Below are 4,062 nucleotides of genomic sequence, written 5' to 3' on the forward strand. Positions count from 1 at the left end.
AGAGGCCCATGCAGGTTGGGGGGCACAGCCAAGAGTACGGGGACATCTCCCCTGTCCTGCCAGGGTCTCCATTCCCGCGCGCCCCGAGACCGCCGGGCCTGGCTAGGGACCCAGGAGGCCATCCTGGCAGCCGCGCACACCTCCGCCTGAGTCTTGTGCTCGGCGCTCCGCCTGCCTCCCCCTGCCGGCGCCCAGCCCCAGCCCCAGCCCCAGCACGCACAGGGTTAAGTAGGAGCAGGTGTGCAGCCAGATGCCGCTGACCACCCCCCACCCTCAGCCCGGTCGGCCTCCTCCTCCTCCGCCCACCCGCTCAGAACCTAACAGTCCCAAATAAAAGTGCTATTGTTGCCTCTCCCCACCCCCGTCGCTGCCCCGCCACCTGGAGCGGAGCCCGGTCCCCTCTTCACCTGCCCCGCGGCCGGCCTGGGGGAGGGGAAGTGGGGCCTCCCAGCAGGGACTTCCGCTCTCCCTGGCCCCCAGTTTCCCCTCCCTCCAATGTCCCCAGCACTGACCCCTGGGCCAGTAGCGGGTTCGTGGCTTGGGGGTGGGGGTCTCCTTCCTGGCCTGAGAGCTGGGTTCTGGCCTCTCCTCCCGCCTCCCTCTAACCCCTCATCCTCGCTGGCTAGACACGAGGCGGGTGTACAAAGCTGGGAGAACAGTAGGCCCTGTGCATGGGGCCCAGGACTGTGCCAGGTTCACTGGGGGTCGACAACTGGCAGCTGGTATTGAAAAAATATATATTTGTCCCTCAACAAGACAAAGAAGGCGGGATAAGAGTGATGACTCCTTTTCTTTTACAGACCAAGAAACGGAGGCTCAGAGAGGTGACGGAAGTGTTTAGCCCAAAGTCACAAGGCTGATAAATCTTGGGGCTTCATACGGAACTCAAGTTTTGTCAACTCCCTTGGCACCGCGGGGCCTCGGGTGTTCATTTGATGGACAAAGAATGGGGGCCCCAGAGACTCGTAGCCTGGCACCACCCTGACTCACTCTAGGACTTTGGACAACCTCCCCCTGGTTTCCTCATTCGTAAATCATTGGGGATGGGCTAGCTCGACTCCTGGATTCTCATGGAATCCAAGAGGCTGGCTGACCCCCCAAGGTCTTGGGGCCCGGGGTGGGGACCCCAGGAGTGAGCAAGGAGTGAGCAAGGCAGCCGCGGCCTGTTCAGAGGGAAGAAAAGGTTTTCCCTTTCGCCTCCCATCTCCGCCTGCCTTCTCCCGCCCTGCCTCCATCCCTCGCAGCCGGCCCCTGGGAGGCTGAACTGCGAGGTTAAATAAATATCTGACGGTGGCTCAAGGAAACGAGTCAAGACCGTTGCCGAGAGAAGAAACCCAGGCCTCAGAGAAGATCCGCCCCGGAGCCAGCAGCCCCACTCCGCCCCAGATGCGTGCAGAGTCCTGGCCCCTCGGGCCTCTCCCAAGCTCCCCAAGATAGCCAGAACCCTGCAGGCGCAGCCCCTCTCCCCGGACCTCTCCCACACTGTCATGGAGCTGGCTGGGGCTGGGGGCGTGCGCGCAGTTACCGTATTTCCTCTCCTTGTACCCTAGGCTTGAGCGCAGGTATTTAACTTCTGCAGCCCACGGGAAAGTCCTTTCCGTCCTGTGGAAGGAGCTCTCCTGGGAGTCAGGAGACTTGAGATTTTGATTTTGTTCTCTTAGCTCTACCTTAATCTCTTTCCTGACCTGCAGACCTATAAATCCTGTTTTCTATTCCCACCTGAAAGTCTAGCAGGCAACTCAAACTCAACATGTGCAACTGTGAAATTTTGATCTTTTCCCCCAGACCTGCTCCTTTCGGTCTTCTCCATCTCAGAAAAGGGCAACTTTACCTTTCCAGTTGCTCGGGAAGGAAATCTGGGAGTTATTCTCAACTTTTTTTCTGTCGCCTTTAGCCAAATGCCTTAGCAAATCTTGTTTCCTTTGCCTTGAAAATATATCCAGAATCTGCTACTCTTCCCCACTGTTCCAAGCCACCATCTTGTCTTGCTTGGAATATTGTGATACCTCCTAACGTGTCCCTCTGCACGCCTTGCCCCATCAGTCTGTTCTCAACAGAGAAGCAGGATTATCTTTTTAAACCAAAGTTAGATCGTGTCCCTCAAAATCTAATGACTGCACATCTCACTCAGAGAAAAAGCTCCTTACAAGACCCTGGATGACCTGAACACCTCTCTGTCCTACCCTCCCTCTACTCCAGTCACACTGGCCTTCTTACTGTTCCACAGGCAGCACAGCACACTTCCGCCTCGAGGCCTTTGCATCTGCTATTATTCCCTCTGCTTGGAATAATCTTTTCCTAGATTCCTACAATGCTTCCTTCTCTCACTCTGCTAAGCCTTTCTCTGACCTCCCCTACACCTCAGTACACACACAGCTTCCTCATCTTCCTTCCCCTTATTTTTCTCAGTAGCATTTATCACCATGTGACATGCTGCATATTTACCTGCTGATTTGTTTGTCTATCAGCTCCCACTAGATTGTAGATGCTATGAAGGCAGAGACTTTAAAAAAAGTCTCAGTCCTAGAACAAGACTTCCCACATAGTGGGCACTCAGTAAATATTTGTTGAATGAATGAGTAAATGAAGGAATAAACTAGTCACCTTCCCTTCCTGAGCCCTATTTTCCTTACCTATACAAGTGAGTTGGATCCAATGAAAGTTCCCCTCAGCTTTGAGAGTTCCATGGTTCCTCCTAAACCTTACCTGTTAAACATCCTGTCCTAGGCTTTCTACAACTCACCTGATGGGGTGGGGAGAGTAAGGGCTGGGCAAAATAGGCCAGGTTTTGTGGGACGGGATACCTGAGGCTGGGCTTGCTTGGAGAAGGAACTGAAGGAGCTGCCCCCTTCTTTTCACTCCAATGGACCACTCTCTCTCTGACCAGAAGGCCTTTGGTCACCCAGAGAAGCCAAGCCAGGAGGATGCCAGCTGTATAAAATATCCCCAAGAGGTGTGGAGGGCTTGTGGTTTAGAGGGGTGGAAAGTGGCCTGAGGAGGGTTCTGAAGTCTCTCCAGAAATATGGAATTGTCACCTTTCCTGATACTTGGGGGATCAGAAGAGGTAAGAGGGGAGGGGATTGCTAATCAATCATTCATTTGTTCAGGCTGCATATGCTTAAAATTTCTTTCCACTAAGGTCCCCAGGGCAGAGGCACAGCGACTTCTAATGCTGTAGAGGGGAGAACCCGAGATGAATCTTTGATGGCTGACCAGAGGTTTTGATAGGCACTGGGAGTCATGATGAATACCACTCAGGTCCCACTCTGGAGGAGCTCAGACCAGGATCTAATAAGTTTAAAACAATGATCGATGTGTTATAACCAGGCAATTTATTTGGGAGCAGACAGGGGAATGATTCCAACTTTGCCATTGTGGGAGAGGATGTCAAAAGAAGCCTCTTGGAGGAGGTGACACACCTGAGCAAGACTTCAAAGACAAAGGAGGGTAAGGCTCTTGGCAAGGCCATGACTGCAGTGCTAGCACTTCCCAATCATGGAAGTGACATGATAAGAGGTGAACTTTGTGATTCTGGAAGGTGAGAGTAGAACCAAGGTATCAGCTAGCTCCGTGTCTGTGCTGGCTAGTGCAAGGCAGAGAAGACTTACCCAGGGAGGTTACATCCTAGTCCAGAGGGCCCTCTCATTCTTTCAAGAAGCACCCCTGGAGGTCCTTCATATGCCCAGCCTGGGCCAAGGCTCTGGGGGAAGTCAGGGACATGCAAAGTGAGATATGGGCCAGTGGTCAGGAGACTTGGACCATCAGCAGCTCTTGTCCTGATTGGCTGTGTGACTCTGGGTGAGCCTGGAGCCTCTCTGAGCCTCAGTTTTCCTAACCGTAGAGGTGATAGATTCTGCCTTCCCTGTATGACTCATGGTTTAGACTGAGGGTCAAATGAGATAACCCCACCATATGCACTTAAAAGTGTATGTCAGAAGGACAAGAAATAAAGCAAGGTTTCAGTCCTTCAAGAGCTTAGAGTATGGTCTTTGTAGCTTAGAGCCCTGGGCTTAGCCTTCCCTTCTATTTTAATATGGATCTTGGGATCCCCTGGGATTGGCA

Source organism: Pteropus alecto, unplaced genomic scaffold, assembly GCF_000325575.1.
Source record: "Pteropus alecto unplaced genomic scaffold, ASM32557v1 scaffold7, whole genome shotgun sequence".
Taxonomy (NCBI): Eukaryota; Metazoa; Chordata; class Mammalia; order Chiroptera; family Pteropodidae; genus Pteropus; species Pteropus alecto.